This window comes from Equus caballus, chromosome 1, assembly GCF_041296265.1.
Source record: "Equus caballus isolate H_3958 breed thoroughbred chromosome 1, TB-T2T, whole genome shotgun sequence".
NCBI classification, from domain to species: Eukaryota; Metazoa; Chordata; class Mammalia; order Perissodactyla; family Equidae; genus Equus; species Equus caballus.
The window spans coordinates 141791953-141811564 of record NC_091684.1 but is presented as its reverse complement, the minus strand read 5'-3'; the positions used below and the strand labels follow the sequence as shown (position 1 = coordinate 141811564).

Genomic DNA, 19612 nt, shown 5'->3' with positions numbered 1-19612 from the left:
AGGTCCTTCCTCTGTGCTCTCTTCTCAAAATTGGCTTAACTAATTGTGGACTTTGGTTTTATTCTTCCATATAAATTTCTTTTCCAGTTTTATTGAGATAAAATTGATGTACAGCACTGTATAAGTTCAAGATGTACAGCATAATGATTTGACCTACATATATCATGACATGATTGCCACAATAAGTTTGATTAACATCTATCATCTCATATAGATACAAAAAAAAGAGAAAGAGAACAATTTTTTTCCTTGTGATGAGAACTGTTAGGATCTACTCTCTTAGCATATATACCAGACAGCAGTGTTACCCACAGTCATCATGTTGTACATTACAGGCATACATTGTTTTATTACATTTCACTTTGTTGTGCTTCGCAGATACTGCCTTTTTTACAAGACCCTCCACTTGCAAAAAGATTACGATTCCCTGAAGGTTCAGCTGATGGTTAGCATTTTTAAGCAATAAAGTATTTTTTAATTACTCTTTTTTAGACACAATGCTATTGCACACTTAATAGACCACAGTATATTGTAAACACAGCTTTTATATGCACTGGGAAACAAAAAAAATGCATATGACTTGCTTTATTGCCATATTCACTTTATTGCAGGGGTCTGGAACTGAACCCACAATATCTCCAAGGTATGCCTGTACATCCCTAGTATTTATTTATCTTATAACTGGAAGTTTGTACTTTTGGACCATCTTTAGCCAATTCCTCCTTCTCCCACCCTTTCCATATAAGTTTTTGATGTACTTTTTCATTCTCTCACAAAATTGTTGGAGCGTATTAAAATTGCCTTGAATTTTTAGATTAACTTTGGGAGAACTGACATCTTTACATGTGAAGGAGTCTCGTCCACCAGCATTGCACACCTCTTTGCTTTTGCAAGTCTTATATTACGTCCTTCAATAGTTTTACATTTTTCTCCAAAAATTTATTTTGAATTTTTTGTTAAGTTAATTTTTAGGTGCTTTATATTTTTGTTGCTCCTCTGAAAGTTATCTAATTTCCTATTATAATTTCTGGTTGAATATTGCTGATGTAGAGGAATGCTACTGATTTTTGTTAGCAGATCTTGTTCCTGACATCCTTGCCAAACATAATTAGTAGTTCTAAAAGTTTTCCTATTAATTCTGTGAGGTTTTCTATGTAAATAATCAAGTCACCTGTAAATAATGAGAATTTTGTCACTTCCTTTCAAATCCTTATACCTGTTACTTCTTTTTCATGTCTTAGCACATTGGCCAAGACCTCCAGTACTCTGTTGAGTAGGAGCAGTTCCTGTTCTTAGAGGAAATGTAGATGTGCACCTGTTATCTCCTTCCTGTCCCCAGGGGTTAAGCCTGCCCTAATGTAACCACAAGCTCCACCTGCTGCTGATGCAGGTGATTCTGTTTCGTCTTGTAGTAGAGTTGGGGTGGACCATAATCTGTTCCTGGAAATATGGGGGGAGAAAAGATCCCAAGATAAAAGCTTTGCCACCCGTGGCATCTTTCCTCTTCTCCTGTAGACTAGTCTCATACACACATACCCTGGGACCCAACTATTTACTGTCCCTCTAGAGGCTTCTCAAAGTTATTACATTAGATACTCAGATCCATCAACTGCCCCATTTCTGAGGCATGCCCAGGGCTGGGTTGAGGGAGGGAGTAAGTAGCCTAAAATGAGTTGCCATTTTGTCAGGATCCAGAAGCCAGAGTGACATTTCTAAAATAATTATAATCGTGAGAATGCTTTAATCACAGGCCATTGAAGGCCTTCATTGCAAGTTCTTTAATAAGAGCATTCAAGGCCTTGACAGGCTGGCCTCACCTCCTTTCCTACTTACCACAACGTATCCCACACACAAACCACTCTGGGTGATCTCCTTTTCCTAAACGTCTGTACTTTAAACCTTGTCTGTTTACCATACAGTTCCCTCTCCATGGAATTCTCTCACCCTTTCTCCACTTTGAGAAATCCTACTCATTTGTCAAGGCTCAGAACAAAAGTCGTCATTCTTATGAAGTCTTCTCAAGTTCATCCCATTGGTGTAAGTCAGTCCTTCCCCCACTGCTCCCCATAGCATTTGTCTGTCAGGTTTGCCTTAGAGTTTGTTGTTAGTTATCTAACTGTCCCATTGGACATGACCTCCAGGAGGGCAAGGACCGTGTTTTATTCATCTCTATCTCTTCAGCAGTTCTTCACACATAGTAGATTCTCAATAAATGTTTATTCATCAAATTAAATGATAGAGATCACAGGTTATGGGAAAAAGAAGTCATTAGTAAGATGAAATAATGCTCTTGCCCAATCTTGGTTCCAGTAGGATGGGATGTGAACTTGCAGAGGTGTTGTTATCCTCAGTAATACTCAGCAACATGCAAATAGGAATGAGAGCAGACACTGTAAACTCCTAGTCATTCTCATTATCTGATAAGTCCTTCAAGTTCAGCCTGTGAAGTGCTGAGCAACGATTTAGAAAAAAAGGTACCTGCAAAGTCTAACATAGAGGCAATTGTGGAAGGTAGCATGTGGCCAGAGGTTCCTGGGCCTCTGCTCCTGAATAACACTCCTACTTACACCGTTAGGTGGGTGTCCTTACACACAGCCCTTAAAATGTACGTATTTACAAGTAAAGATTATAAGACAAATGAAAATGTCTTTTGAAAATATTACTTTTACTTTTGATAGGAATTTCTAATAAGTGGGATAGATTAGTCGTGTAGTGGAGGAGACAGGAAAAAGGTAAATGAAGAAACTGAAGTAAAATTAATAATGTTTGTATTGTCTCTTTTCTTTTAATGATATACAGTAGTTTCTTCTGTGTGTTGATTCTTTTTGCATCCCTGGGCAACAGTTAAAGAAAGTGTTATTATCATTTGGGTAAAAACTGAGATAAGGAGAAATTAAATTCATTTTTTCAGTAAGTTTTTGCAGCGGTGGCTGTCAATTTGTTCGTACCTCCCTGTACCCACATCCTTGGTCACCTTTCACACTGACTCCGGGCTTGGCCATGTAACTTGCTTTAGCCAATGAGACAAGAGCAAATAGGACACAAGCAGAAATTTAAAAGTTATTGGAGCTTGGCCTCTCTTCCTCCTCTTTGGTACCCTGAAACCACCATAATGAGAAGACCATGTGAAGCCTGGCTCAGCCTGCCAGAGGATAAGAGACCACATGGAGCAGAGACAAGCCATCCCAGATGAGTCCTCCTCAACAAACCAGCCTATCAACCTCTAGGCATGTGAGTGAGACCAGCCAACCCCAGATGAGCCACCTACAGACCTTGGGGACCCACCACACCAACCTAGATCAGGAAAACCATCCAAGTGATTCACAGAATCATGAGAAATAACAAATACTTGTTGTTTCGAGCCACTAAGTTTCGAGGTGGTTTGTGACACAGCAAAACCTAACTGGCACGTTCCCCTAGAAAGCCTACTCAGGCTAGAATCTAGAGGTCCTGGTCCCAAGCTTCACATTCAATTGTTGCTACTCCTTTTGTAGTCAAAGGTCAGGTTGAGATATGCAAAACTGAAGGATATTATCTTGTGTGTTAGGTATGATCGAGGTCTTCTTGAGCTCCTCAAGGGCAAAGGCCATGACGTGACTTCTCCAGCTGGCTTAGGACATTGCTTTATTCAAAAAATATGCTCAGTGAGGGGTATTACTTTTCTGAAAATGAACAAAAGTTTCATTCTAACGAGGATGGAAGGTAAAGCCACATGTGGTGTTTAACTCTCAAACTTTATATAGGGCACAGATATTTCTGGTTACAAAGAAGGTTTTAGACTAATGGTCTTCCCTAAGAGAGAAAACAGACCAGAGTCTGTTTTTGTCCCCATGACTCAGACCAGAGTATTGCGGGGCTGAACAACTTCAGGGAGCACCATTCACATTGAGGGTATGAACAGTGCCCCCCTGGAGGTGTGCGGTGCACAACTTATGCAGCTGTACGTGAAGCCCCTGCCTGGCATATGGTAAATATTTAATGGATGAAGGAGCAAGCTAGTGAGCAAGCGTGCGTGCGTGCATACACGTCATCTTTGTGGCATTTAGCAGAGTTTTAATGGGAAAGAAAAATAAACCAAGTTAGAATGAATATCCCTGTTTAGTGGGCTCCCAGAGCACAAACCACTTAGCTTTTGGTGTGACAAAGTGAGAAAAGAGCCAAATAAATCGTGTAGATAAGATATAGATTCAAAAAAGAAACCTTCACCAAATTTTGCAGGTTAAAAAAAATAAAAACTCATTTTGGTTAATGGTGACACCTAGTGGTGTATCAAACCTGTGGGGTTTCCTTGGAGTAAACTCATTTTACACGTTAGAGTGGAGGAGTCCTTGGGATCATCTGCTCCCTTAACAGATTCGGTAGTTAAAGCCCACAGGCCTCCCAAGGTCAGCAGGTGGGATGTTGCCCGAGAATTTAGCCTTCCAGAGGCCATTCCGGTGCTGCTGCCCCAGAGTCCTCAGAAGAAATGCCAGAGTGGCAGGAAGGTCCCTGCCAGCGGTACAGGGTCACTCACTGTCACTTAAGACCGCTGTCTGTCCCTTTGCATTTGTGTCTTATTCTTTTCCCATCTCCTTCCCTTGCTTCTCTGACTTCTCTGTTTCTTTTATTCTGTTCTTCTTTCCTTTTCTCCTCTGACAAAGCCCAATGGCCTCTCTCTCTTCTCCCCCTTCCTCTCTCCTTCCCATCCTCCTTTCCTCTTCTGCTTTTACTTTCCCCTCCTTATTCTCTCTGCCTTTTCATTCCCTTCTCTGTGCCCGTTGATGCCTCCCAAAGCTGTGGCAACCCCCAGAGCCACGCAGTCTAGTATGGTAACCACAAACCCATGTGGTTATCTAAATTCAAGTGAATTAAAACTAAATAAAATGAAAAATTCCATCCCTCAGTTGCCCTAGTCACATTTCAAGCGCTCGACAGCACAAGTGGCTACTACACTGGACGGTGCATAACGCAATCCTTTCCATCACTGCAGGAAATCCTGTGGGAGAGCTCTGGCCTAGAGCTGAGTCCACCTACCTCTCCATCTTTCATCTCTTTCCCTTCTCAAGACATCTTCTCTAAGTGACCGTTCTTGAGACCGTCTAGCTCTGCCCCTCCCTTCCCTCTCTGCTCACTCCAGTTTATTTGGTGCTTTCTGTTTTCTGTATACTATTATGTCAACTTGTTAAGGTGACTTTGCCAAGTGAACACAAAAATATATAATCATATTGGACAGTTTATTCAGGACAGTCAATGATTCACTGCGTCTTGTTCTCCATGTATTGGAACACAAAATATTTTTAAACCCAACATATCAACACATCATTTAAAACAATTATACCTCAGGCATTTTTTTGTTTTTGTTTTTGTTTTTGCTTTTTAAATCCAGGAGTTTCAACCTTTCTACCTTGTCTTCAGTTAAAGTAGCTTTAAAATTAAACAGTATATCTTTTTTTAATGCCTGAAAAAAATATATTCTATGGATAGAATAGCTTTGAAATAATACCCAGGAAATTGGTTCCAGATTGTGCTTGCCTGGGATGGAGTGGACATTTACTTTTTGTTGAATAAGATTTTATAGTATTTTTAGCTATTATAATATAGAATTTTTAGCAAATTGTGTGTATGTATGTACACGTGTGTATAACTTTTTAAATTAAACTGAATTCTAAATTATTTTCTTTCTGCTTTTTCTCCCCAAATCCCCCCAATACATAGTTGTATATTTTAGTTGCAGGTCCTTCTAGTTGTGGCACGTGGGACACCGCCTCAGCCTGGCCTGATGAGCGGTGCCATGTCCATGCCCAGGATCTGAACCAGCGAAACCCTGGGCTGCCGAAGCAGAGCACACAAACTTAACCACTCGGCTATGGGGCAGGTCCTCTAAATTATTTTTGAAATTAAAAATAATATCTGAAAATAAATGTCACAACCCTGAGAGGATCAAACCAAAGACAGTCCAGGAAAACGAGCTCCCAGAGAGAAGGTAATTTGTGAATGAGCCTGCAAGGTTTGGGTGGCGATGTGTCTCTTTAAGAGAGAATGCAGGGGGATGTAGCAGTACATTAACTTTAGATTTATGTCCAACGACAATTTGCCAAGAATCAGAACAAGTACCCTGACAAGTGCCCCTCCTGATTATTGATAGAGACTGATACTGGAAAGAGCGCCTTCCTTTTCCTTCCTACCCATAATTAAAGAACAGCCAACTGGATCCCCTCTCCTAGGGGTGTACTCACCCACCTGTCTTTCAATAAGGGCTTGATGAACACAAGGAAGAAAAGAGAATGGAGCCTGAGAGCTTGCCTGACTTCAAAGCTGGTTTCAGCCCAAAGGTACTTTGAAACTTGGATTTATGTAGCATTTACAGTAAAAGCTAGTGCTTCTTTAAAAACAGATTTGGGGATCAGGATAGAACCATAATACCTATGAGATAAGTAACAACTATAATGCCAATTTGAGAATAAAGGGAAACTGAGGCAGGGCACAGCAAATTGGGTGCCAGCCGGTATTTGCAGTCACTACTCTTGACTTCCCCTAAGACCACACGGCATCAAAACCATATAATCATATGCCCAGACGGAACTGTAGCATCTCTGTGTGCATTCATCTAAATAAAGCACAGCCCAGACCATGCCACCCAGGGGAGTTGGTTTGTGGTTCCTTCTGACTGTGGATTTCTACGGTGCTAGCCTGGCCTTGGGCGGAATCGTGGTCCTCCTAATAGAACACAGCTTTATGTTTAGGCTCCGTGGGACACGCAGGAGTCAATTTCTAATGAAAGGCTCTCTGGTTCTGTATGTTGGGAAGACAGACAGCTGCCCACCCCTTTGGCAGAGAACCAGCCACTGTCCTTGTTCCAGGGAAGACTGGCCATGGGAGATGGAAAGCTCAGGATCATCAATGCTACAGGGGCCCTTAAAAAGCTTCTAGTCCATCGTGGCATTTCTTAGAGAGGGAAACGGAGACCCAAAATGGTTAGGAGGTCAAGTGACCTTCCTGAGATTATGTAAAGGGATTATAGTGCTGGCGCCTCCCACCAGGCTCCCCAGCCCAGTTGGTACTGTTTCCCCTACACCATATCCCAGCAGCCCTAAGCCCCCCCGTGCAAAGACTCCTCCTCCGGACTCATGGAAAGATACAAACACCTTCACAATGTTCATTCATTAGTATGAAGATTGGCAAACCAACAATTGCTCAACGTATGTTTTCAGGTCAGATTTTAAAGGTACGTCTGTGCTGTCTAATTCAGTAGCTACTAGACATATGTAGCTACTGAGCTCTTGAAATGTGGCTAGTGCAAATTAACATGTCCTATAACTGGAAAAGGCACATCAGATTTTTGAATACTTGGTATGAAAAAGTAAACTGTTTCGTTAATATTTTATACTGATTACATATTGAAATAGTAATATTTTAGATATATTAGGTTAAATAAAATATAATTAGGTTAAATAAAATGTATTATTAAAATTAATTGACCTGTTTCTTTTTACTTTTTAAAATGTGGCTACTAGAACATTTTAAATGACATATGTGGTTCATGTTACATTTCTATTGGACAAGGCTGAGATATATAATATAGACCTTGCCTTCTGCTTTGCACTCTAAGACATCATATTACAGTGGCATCGCCTCGTGTACCCACATTTAACATACTTGCACTGGAGGGAGGGAGGGAGAGACAGAGAGAGAGAGGAAAAGACGTAAATGGGGCAGGTAACTTTGTGCGTGCCCTGAGTGAGCGTGAAATGGGACATCATGATTTCACTGTCCGCTTGGGTGGTCCTCATTCCTGTGCTTGACTTTCTACTTTTCCAAGAGTAGAGTCCAGTGTTTTTCCTCCTGCACCAACATGGATAAACCTCAAAAGCCTGGCACTGAACAAAGAAAGCAAGTTGTAGATGCATACAGATGGACTCACTTTACATAAAATTATAAAACTGAAAAGCTGTGTATTAACTATGGACATGCGTGGGAGTGATAAACACCAGTGAGGGACAGTGATTCCCTCTGGGGACGGAGGGGGAGAATGCGACTGGGGAGAGGCTTCCACTGTATCTGTAGTATTCTGTCTTTAGCTAGGTAGTGGTATGCAGTAGTTTGATATTTATTTTCTCTCCTTGGTATAGACTGGAAATACTTCAACATGAAAGTGCTTTAAGATGCACAGTTTTCACACCCTGGTTAGGTAATAGAAGAGGCAGCACATGTTATTGATAGATGAGTGTGTTATTTGCCTGATATTACCATTGAAAATTCCTAGACTGTCCACTGTTTATCCCCTTAAAAATCCCATTTCTGACAGAGAAAGACAAACGCTGTATGATTTCACTCATATGTGGAAGATAAACCAACACACAGACAAAGAGAACAGTTCAGTGGTTACAAGCGGGGAAGAGGGTCGGGGGTTGGGCACAAGGGGTGAGGGGCACATTTTTATGGAGACCGACAAAGAGTAATGTACAGCTGAAATTTCACAATGTTATAAACTATTATGACCTCAATAAGAAAACAGAGCCCATTTCTAATCTGCGCCCTCTATATGGAGAACAGGCAAAGAAAGCAATTGTCGTTAAATCTAAGCAACTACTTTTCCTTTCAAAATGCACATGTATAGATTTACACACATACACACATACGCTCATAGTGACTTGGGGATGCCACATTGTTTCACTTATCTATTACTACATAACAAACCACCCCAAAAACTTAGCGGCTTAAAACAAAATTATTTCTCACAATGTGGCGGGCTGGCTGGGTGATGGCTCTGCTGGTCTCCCCTGGGCTCATGCAGGCAGCTGCTTTGAGCTGCAAGATCCAAAATGGCCTCACTCACGTCTGGTAGTCGGTGCTGGGCTCTCCTCCAGGTCACATCTCACCCTCCACTGGGGTGGACTGGCTTCTTGATATGGTGGTCTCAGGACAGCATTTCAAGTGACAAATGAAGAAGCTGCAAATCATCTTGAGGTCTAGGCCTCTGAATTCACAGAATGCGGGGTCAGCCACCTATTATGGGTCAAAACAAGTCACAAGACCAGCCCAGACTCAAAGGGTAGGAAAATAGACCTTGCCCTCTTGGTGGGAGGAACTGTAAAGAATCTGTGCTTGGATTTCATCCACCACACACATATATCAAAATATTCATTTACCATTTTGAAATACGCATAATACACAGCCAACCCAGAAAAAGTAGTCTCAATTCTGGAATTTCCCTTAATTGGTTAAAAGAACAAGCATCTATCACTGAACTATCCTTCCATATGCAGAAGTTTTAACTCCATTTAAACCTAGATAATGTTATTTTTTTAAGGAAAGAAAAAAAGGGGACAAAATTGACTATCTTTTAGAGGAAATGATGAAATACAGGCCTGGAAATTGAGTTTCCAGCAAGGAGCATCTGCTACCACTTAATGTTCAACTGTGTAAGCCCCAGACAATGAGAATGGGTGGGATCTGTAGTTTGGGACTTCATAAGCACCATCTATTTTCCGAATGAATTTTTAGTTGTGCGGAATTTTGTGTTTTAGGAAGATAATTTGAAGAGCACAAAATAAAGCTAAGAGGCATGTAAGTGAGCAAAAGAGGAGGCAGCTCTGAGACAACAGCAGGCGGAGGGGCCTGTCTGTGCCCCGGTGTAGCTGGGGATTAATTAGATGCTATCATTACTCATATTAAGGGAGACTAAAACAAGTCAGTTTTGCACCACAGACAAAATGCATGGAAGAAAAAGAGGAAAGTGGACACAGCAAGAGAAGGAGAGTATTCAATGTTAAAAATGTGCAACTTGTGAAAAAGCTTTACTTCCAAGAAAAAAGAAAATTCGTATAATTTTGGAAGAAACCGTTTTGGAACAACTGCTGTTTTAATCCCCAAGCCCTATCCTCAGTGTATGAGACTGTATTCAGTTAAAGAAAACATGTCCTAGAAATGATTTATACACTCAGGCATGGGGAAATGTCACTGATAAAAGGGAGTGTGTGTGATTTTCTTGAGGAGAAAAAGACTGATGACCACAGCAATTCAAGGAGTATGGAGTAAAATCCTGGGCTCCAGGATGCTGAAACGAGAAAAAAACCTAAGCGAGGTGAAAAGAGTCTGAGTTGCAGACTGCGAGAAAGGGAGATAACGGTACGTGCGGGAGTCTACTCACTCCCTCCCCTTATGTTAACTGGCCCCCTAAAGATGAGAAAAAGGAAAAAGAGAAAAGAAGAAGGAAGACTCCGAGATGTCACCATCCTGGACAAACAGCCAAAATAGGGCTGTTTAGAGTGACTTGCAAGGCATGCTGGGTAGGGATGGTTAAGAGCCTGTGGCTGCTTTGGGGTCATGACCCACCCCTCACTAGCTATTTGACTCACTTGGGTGAGTGACACACTATCTATGAACTTGAGGTTTTCATTTGTAAAATAGGAGCCTAAGGTGATGTGCATAGCGTCCCTGGCATGCAATAAAGCCTGGGTTCTTCAGAATAGTACCTCGGTAAATTCCCGTTATTCTTTTCAGGAGGGATAAGCTCCTGCTGTTTTGTCACATTTCCTGTCTTTCTTTCTCAGGAGGTCTTTATACCAAAGATATCTGTTTATCTGAGTGCTTTTTGCAAGGAGACAAGAGAGTGGAAAGAATGATCCGCTGAGTTTTATTTTTAAGCATACCATAATCCTAAGCAGCGGTTGAATTCACTTAACAAATATTGATTGAACATTACTATGTGCCAGGTAAATACAAGTGCTCAGATGAGACAGAGAAAAGTAAAACACAGTCCTTGCCCTTGAAGAGTTTATGGTCCAAAGGGGGATAAATCTAGCACGCTCCGATAATGACCCTCAAGGCAGATGTAGTAAGGACCACAGCCAGGTAGGAACAAAGTGAATCAGGGCTTTTAAAGGAAGGGTAGCATTTTCCATGGGAGATTTTTATTACCTCAACAATATTCTAATAAAAATAATGCCCTAATGCCCTAAGTAGTGATTTTCCTTTTTCTGTGTTCCCTTACATATCCTTATTCATACATTTATGGGATTTTTCTAGTACAGTCACAATACAATTTTGTGCTCTCCTATGTATTAGGTTATAAGCATTTCGCCTTGCTAACTAGTTTTCATCATAATTTCCATCTGTTGGTGAATGTAATTTCCTTTACAATCCCGTGCTGGGGGATAGTTGGGCTATTTCCAGGTTTTTTCACAGTTAAAAGTTATGGTGTAAGGAGTATCTTTATGCATGTAGCTTTTTTCTTCTTTAACATCATTTTCTTTAGCTGAGCTCTGCAAAGTAAGATTGATGGGGCATAAAGGGCATGAACACTTCTCTCTCTCCTGAAATATATTGTTCCATTGTTCCCCCCTCAAAGGGTTGGGCCCATTTACAGCATCACCAGCAATAGATGTACCTATTTCACCAAAACCGTGTCAGCATTGGATGGTTTTTTGTTTGTCCGCTTTTTCAATCTGCTGACTTCATAGCTAGGCCATGATACCTCGTCGTTATTTTAATTCACATGTCTCTATGCTTCCAAACCCTTCCTGGTTGTACCTCTTACGTGACTCCCCTGTTCAGGTTGGATGAGCAGGATTTCCACAGGCAGAAAGCTGGTGAACCGGCACTTGGGGAGAGTCAGGCAGAGAGGTAGGAGAGTGTGGTGTGTGAAGGAACACAGACGATTGTGGCGGAGGTGTAGGGTATACGAAAGAGAGAACTGGTGGAGCTGAGCCTAGAACATGGAGGAAAGTGGAGGCCAGTGTGTGCAGAAGTTTGTTTTGAATCCTATAGGGTTTTAGTTTAACTTATACAGTATACCTCTTAGGAGTGAACAACTGCGATGACCTGTCTCTCTCTTCTAACTCTGATGAACCCATGGGCCCAGCAACCAGAAATAACAAGCTCCACATGCCCCTGTTGCCTCACTTCTTTTCCACCTGGGGCCTGCTGATTGCCATGGCTCCTGCTCCACCTGGCTCCCACCCACCTGTTTCCCCTCCTCCATCGTCAGTTTCACACTCCTGTGTACCCCGGGCCCTCCTCTCCTCGGGTGTCGTCCGACACTCGCTCTCAGTGCATGGCATGGCTCAGTCTACTTCTGATGTGGGCTCGATCCACCTGACCCAGCCCGGGACTCAACATCAGTCCGAGGCATTGGACCCGGGTTCTGCACTCCCCCTGGCCCCACCCTGGCCCCTGAGGGATGTGTTCTGTCTTCCAAGACGGTTAAAACCCACCAGGACTGGTACGGAGCCATCCACAATGTCTTTCCTCTTCTACCAGGAAAACTGGGAAGCCTGAGACAGAACTATCGAGGAGAAGAGTATGTTGTCCTTTGAGAAAACACCTATGCCTTCGTTTCTGAGAACTGCTAAGCCCCAGGAGGTTGTTTTTGCCCCACAGAGCTGATAGGCCTTGCAGAGAATCATATTTCTTCCGGCATGTCGCCAGCTGACAGAGACAAAAGCTGACAAATGTTACCAGGCACTTTCCCAGGCTCAGTCTTGATAACCATAGAGAGGCCTCTGGAAGGTAAGGAGAAGGCCCTGAACCAGGAGACCCAGACTGTGGGAATGAGCCATGCCAGGCTGTGCTATGCTTCTAAGGACCTGGGGGAGAGGCGTGGCAATTGTCACACATTCAGTTTACTGGAATCTTATGTGATAGTGTTTGCAATTATGAAAATCCCAAATGTGAAATAAGGCTCCCTAGACAATGCCCTGGGGGCACCCTCTGGCCCAATGGTTGCACTTTTGAGTTTCCATAAGCAGACTTTTTTATAGAAAGCCCTTGGTTCACCACTTCCACCTGCATGTTTTTGGGAAATTTCTTCACCCTTCTAAGCCTTAGTTTCCTTATCTGTGAATTGGGAAGAATAAAAATCAAAGCAGGGTATTGTGAGGATTAAGTGAGATAACGTATGTAAAAAGACTTAGTGTCTAGAGACACTCCATGAATGGTAGTTGTGATAATTTGGGTTGATTTGGCTGCCTGCCTCTGCTCCTTTTCTGAGTGCACTGGCTGGAACACCCATGATGAGGTTGTTGAGCCTCTGGCCCCAAGCCCTGAGAGGTACCACATGCCCAGGACCACTCCCTCCACCCAGATCTGCAGACCAGAGCTCTCTTTCAGACCTAGGTGGTTCAAAACGTGGGTCTCCTGATGCCCACCCATGTTAAGAGCAACTGTTCCTCCAAGGCAGGCAGAGGAGGACAACCTGGTACCCATGGGCATGAGCACCACAGCCTCCTCATTCGCTGGGCCCTGATGGGAGGGGCTGCACCCAGGGGCCCAGGGTGGGGGCTTTCCTGAAGGATCGTGGCTTCCACACTGGTTAGGGGTCTTACAGAAGGTGGCACAACCAAATCCCAGCAGCCACAAAGTGCTCTGCCCAACCCACAAAGCCAACATCATTCTCTCCAAATGGGAGTTTGGGGAATGCTGAAGGTTCCATCCCCGGGTGCTCTGTGTGGACAAGCACTGCTCTGTCTCCACAGGTGGAGGACGGTGTGAAATCTCGTCTGTGGCAGCCCTGTGGAAACAACAAAGCACTCCACAAGTGTAAGGGATGACAGCTGTGATTTCTGGCATGAGCCACATCCTCTACAACTTCACTGGCCTTTGAAGACCATCTGCAGGTACTACGTGTAGATAGTTAAGCGGATTGCATGGCTCATCAGCACGGTTTTTCAGCTCTTGCTTTCTTTTCTGACAAGACAGATTAACTCACATCCCATCAATCTGGATAGATGCCCCCAGCTGTGAGCTGTGACAATGATATCATTCAGATTCTAAGCTTGTCCCCACACTCACCTGGTGCACACCCCTGTGGGAATTCTGGCAGCTCTGAAAAGTAGAAAAACAATTGCTTTTGATCTTGGACTACAGTTTGCTCTCATGTTGTGGGAGAGCAATTATTAACTTGTCTTAACTTGACATTTAAAAACATCTCAGTTTCTGTGTTCTATTAACTATATCCCACCAGACAGTGTAAGACAAATGAAGGAAAAGGTAAAGCTTTGAACATTATCTTAGGGACTCGTTGGAGGAAAATCAAAAAAGAACAATCATATTAGCATGTCTTAAGTGCCTCCCTCCGATGGATCTGGCCTACATTCTCCTTTTATCCTCACAATAACCTAGGGACCTAGTTTTGCCATCTTTGAGCAAATGAATCTTGGTTATTGAAAATTTTATCTGATTTTTAAAATGAAAAATAAATTAGGCTTTAAGTCCAGGTTTCTCAATGCAGTGACTTCACGGATCCTTTTTTCCCTACACCAAAACAGGAGTTCTGGTAAATGTGTTGCTATCATGATTCTTGTATTTTCTCTGGATACTTCCCACCTGTTCTCCCTTGGGCAGGCCCACTACTAACATTTGCAGGGGCCAAGGCAAGAATTTAAATGGGGGCTCCTAGGCACACGGCTCATGCCGCTTCTCTATGCACCCCTGTTCTGTTCCTCATGACAGAGGGCCTTGCACGCATGTGTGCAAACAACCCTGCCCAAATTCCATTCACAGGCTCCCGCCTGAGCACCCTTGGCCACCTCTTGGACCCCGAGGTATGCACATCAGAGCACTGTCCACCTTTGAGAGGATGGATCTGGGGAAGCGTTCATCAGAGGCCCGAGAAGAAGGCTTGGGGCCATTTCAGCAGAGAATCCCAGGGCCCCTGGTACCCAGAGCCTGACCTGGAAGGCATTCCTTGTCCTTGGCTCCCCTTGGCTCCTTGTTCTCACTCAGTGGGGAGGGGCCCAGCCAGAAGAATGCCTGAGCGGGTCCTGTGAAGCAGAGGGGACAGGACGGAGACCTCGACTGCCTGGATCCAAGGGTGAGACTGCCTTTGCATTTAGTGCTGGGTGCCACTGCCAGCCTGCGTCAGCTGGGAAGCCAAGGGGAGAAGTTTTGGCTGTCCTGGGCCCAGAGGACCAATAAGCACATCCATGGACCCAGTGAGAGACCCCAAAGTGGAACTCAGGGGGACCAGATGACCTTGCCACCTAAAAAGTTTTTCTCTGATGCTAAAACTTGATTTGTTCTGTGTTTCGTTTTAAAAATTATTTTTAAGTCTAAAATTCCTCCGTTCTTGCTTCACATTACCAAAACAACATTCATCTGGGAAATCTCAAAGCAACTAGAAACAATTTTACAAACAGAAGAATGAGTTACAAGAGAGGCTCTCCAAGCTCGGAAGTTGGGGAGAGGGACAAATGGCCTTGAGGCGAGATGTCCCTGTTTTCAGCCCCTCCCCCTGATGCTGAGGCCTCACTCTCTAGGAAAGGCAGAACGGTAACCATTGTGTGTAGCTCCGGGTCTGGAATAGCTAAGACCTGAATGAACACATTAGAGTTTGGATTTATAAGGACTAGAATTTCCAAGAGAAAATAAGCCCTATGCTTTAAGGAGAACCAGTCTGTGGACACGTCAGGAAGCTGGAATTTTCTAAACAAAAACCCTTAACCCTCACAGCCTGAAAGCAGTGAGCCAAGTCTGTTAGTCTGGGAGAATGAGGATGGGGTCTCAAAAAAGGGGTAGGAACTCGTTTAAACTGGCCACAGGCAACTGTGTTTGATACTAGATATGCAGTTTCTGCAAAGAATGTGTATCCACACTAAATAAGAGGAAAGCGTTTAATTCAGGGGTTCTGGGTGTTTTCTACTGACAGAATATTTTCTTTAATGACAGAACCCAGTGGTCTTGTACCCAGGAGCCTGAGACCATTGGCCAAAACTGCTTGGAGCAAATGCAAATTTTCTTCTATTATGTGTTTTCAAAATGTATAAAAATTGTGTCTTCACTTCCACTAAAATTCCCATTTGTTTAACGGAAAGCTCTAAGGCCAGCAGGTTCTTGGGGGCAATAGGTGTGAGGCTTCTACTTGTGAAGGGAGGTCTGAAGCAGGTGAGTGATCCAAATCCAGGTGTTTCTGACCAGATGTTGTGACTGATTAATAATCTAGAAGGCTGACTTCAGCCAAGGTACATGGGAACAGTGACAGCTGATGGCTGATCTGGGTTTCTGTTCCTGAGCCGAAATTCTCGTCTGCCTCAGGCCTCAGCCAGGTCTAATACACCTGCTTGTCTGTGTAGTACCTTGGGATCAAGAGAGAGGCCTGAGTCCACCCTTGTGGGAAAGTGGATCAGGGGAACATCCTGGAGAAGGAGTTCCAAGGTGGCCAGCGGTGACCAAAGGAGAGACAGCAAGCCATCACCCGGCAAACAAGCTAAACACCACCTGGAAAACAAAAACTGTCCCCAGGACCCTGAGAAGTACTGAAGAGGGAGACAGAGCTACTGGAGCCAGGTCAGTGGGAGTGCAAGTGTATCAAGGCTTCCATTAGTATATATGGCACCTTTTGCAAACTACACAACAAGGGGCCCGTTGAACAATCAATTACAAAAAGGCTGATTTCAGCCCCACTTGTCACCTTGCTTAGGCGCTTTTGTGCTTTACACAACCTGCACTTACAGAACGAAGCTGGTTGGATGTTAAAGAGAAGGTGACCCTAAAAATTGCAGACCTTGTAAGCACTTGGGTTGTAAAAATAATATTTCTCCAAATTTTCTGGTAAAATCAGTGCTCTAGATCAGGGATTGGCAAGCTACAGCCTGTGGACTAAATCCAGCTTAGCACCTGCTTTTGCAAATATACTTGTATTGGAACACAGCCATGCTCACTCACGTGGATATTGTCATGGCTGCTTTCACAATGCAGTGGCGAAGCTGAGTAGTTGCTACAGAAACTGTACAGCTCACAAAGCCTATTCACTGTCTGATCCTTTAGCAGAAAATGTTTTCAAACCTTGCTCTAGAGAGGGGTGCCGTGTGTTTTCTGTGGCTTTTGCTCACCTCTTGGTACACTGCTGATTACCTTTAAAAAACAACTGTAACCAGTTTGAAAAGCTGGGGATCTATCTATCATTGAATCTCAGAGTCAATAAAGGAAACACTGAATCCACTGCTGTAGGACTCACTCTCCCAAATAAAGAATTGATGACTAGACAAAAAGGAAAGAAATGGGTTTGCTTTAGCGGGTTTGCTAGAAACCATTAAATTCTGTTCTTTTCTCTCTCACTCGCTGCCTGCCCTCCCAAATGTTACAAAGCCTTGAAATGTCTTCCACATCCAACCCTTTCAATCTATTCCCCATCACCAGCCAGTTTCAGGCCTTAGCACAGCTCATCCCTGGACCATTTCCGCAGCTTCCGAACCAGTTTCCCTGTCTCCAATCTTCCTCTTCTCCCTCCCACGATTGCCGAATTAATCTTCCTTAAGATAGTACTATTGCTCCCTTCCTTCGATAACTGCTCACTGCCTACAGCAAGAATTTCACCATCAGGCATGAAAATGTCCTGTTAACATTTAGATGCTCAGACCCCAACCCCCGCAGAATCTGATTCTGTAGAACTGGCCTTGGACCCCCAGCCTGCGTGTTTTTAAAAGCTTGGTCCTAGATGATTCTTTTTTTTTTAATTGACATGTAATATTGTATTAGTTTTAGGTGTACATCATAATGATTTGACATATGTATATATTGCAAAATGATCACCACAATAAATTTAGTTAACATCTATCATTACAGTTTTTTTTATCTTAGAACTTTTAAGATCTACTCTCTTCGAAACTTAAAATATACAGTACAGTATTGTTAACTGTTGTCACTATGCTGTACATTATATCCCCAGGACTTATTTATCTCGTAACTGGAAGTTTTTACCTTTGGACCACTTTTGTCCATTTCACTTACCCCCTCATCCCCTGCCCCTGGCAGCCACCAATCTGTTCTCTGTATCTATAAGTTTGGTTGGTTTTTTCATTTTTTAGATTTCACATCTAAGTGAGATCATACAGTATTTGTCTTTCTCTGTCTGACTTATTTCACGTAGCATAATGCCCTCAAGGTTCATCCATGTTGTTGTAAATGGCAGGATTTCCTTCTTTGTATAGCTGAATAATATTACATTGTGTACATATACATATACATAATACATGTATTATACATATATATATATATATATATAAAATATCTTTATCCATTCATCCGTCGATGGGCACAGCTTGTTTCCATGTTGTCCTGGCTATTGTGAATAATGCTGGAATGAACATGGCGCTGCAGATATCTTTTCGAGTTAGTACTTTTATTTTCTTCAGATAAATATCTAGAATAGAATTACTAGATCATGAGATAGTTCTATTTTTAGTTTTTTGAGGGACCTCCATACTCTTTTTCCATAGTGGCTGCACCAATTTACACTCCCTCCAACAGTGCACAGGGTTTCCTTTTCTCCACGTCCTTGCCAACACTTGTTATTTCTTGTCTTTTTGATAATATCCATTCTAACAGGTGTAAGGTGATATCTCACTGAGGTTTTGATTTGCATTTCCCTGATGATCAGTGATGTTGAGCATCTTTTCATGTATCTGTTGGCCATTCATATGTCTTCTTTGGAAAAATGCTATTCAGATCCTCTGCCCATTTTTTAATTGGATTGCTTTTTTTCTATTGAGTTGTATGAGTTCTTCATATATTTTGGATATGAACTCATCAGATATAAGATTTGCAAATATTTTCTCTCATTCTGTAGGTTGTCTTTTTATTTTGTGATGGTTCTGAGGCACAGCCAAGGTTGAAAATTACCAGTCTACAGGATATGGTTCGATGTCCTTAACCTGATCTCCACCTACTCAGCCCAACTTATTCCCAGCATGTTTCCAATTAAGGATTAAGCCCCTGCCCGCAGTCAAAGGGTCTAGGTCTGAAGCTACTGGTGCAAGAGGCTTTACCCAGAGGCCCCACTAAGCACACAGAATCAACAAAGTGGGGCGGCCAGAGAGAAGATCGGCTTGAAGATAAGACAGAAGAACAGACGAGAAAAACCCGTGTCTGGCCCCTGCTTCCATTCCTGAGTAAAGTGCCTGGAGAAAGGTGTTTACAACTTAAGTTTTAGTGGGTGAAGGAATCATACAGCACACCTTCCACTCAAGTCACTTAACAACTCTGAGCCTCAGTCTCTCCACTGTAAATCGAAAATAATTCTATTTCCTCACAAGGATGTTGCGAGGCTTATATTGGATAATGAGAATGAAAATATTTTATGCTATAAAGTGCTTCACAAATCGAAGGGAGTGTTCCTGGGTAATCTGGAGATCAGCTCAAGTCACTTTTTAAAAATAATTTTAATGAGGTGTACTTTGTATACCATAAAATTCACCCATTTGAAGTGTACAATTCAGTGATTTTTTGGGGGGTGTAAATTAAAAGAGTTGTGCAACCCTCACCACAATCCAGTTTTAGAACATTTCCATCACCCCAAAGCGATTCCCCCATTCCCTTTTACCGTAGATCCCATTCCTACCCCAACCTGAGGCAACTACTGATCTGGTTTCTGCATCTTTAGATTTGGCCTTTCTGGACATTTCATACGAATGGAGTCATACGACAGGTAGATTTTTACATTCAAGTTACTTTTTACAACACTTTATATGTTGTCTTTTCCTTTTCCACTCTGTGGCGTCCAACTCACCAAAGGATTTTATTCTAAAAGTTCATGTCTTGAATTGGTCTTTGAACCTCAATTACACTTTCCAATAGAAATAATGTTATAAATCCTGGTTAAGTTCCCAAGCCAACTCCAAAGCCTGTTTAACCCCAA

The 19612-nt window shown here is 42.7% G+C and overlaps 1 long non-coding RNA gene across 1 annotated transcript in view; it reads left to right on the top strand.

The window, feature by feature from the left end:
• The window catches only part of LOC138917658 (uncharacterized), a 30072-nt gene extending 12541 nt beyond the window's left edge, over positions 1 to 17531 (top strand). The window contains exons 3-4 of the long non-coding RNA XR_011425967.1: positions 13455 to 13595; positions 14482 to 17531. This is a non-coding gene — a long non-coding RNA (uncharacterized lncRNA). The remainder of the gene's footprint in view (positions 1 to 13454; positions 13596 to 14481) is intronic.
• Positions 17532 to 19612: the final 2081 nt, after the last annotated feature.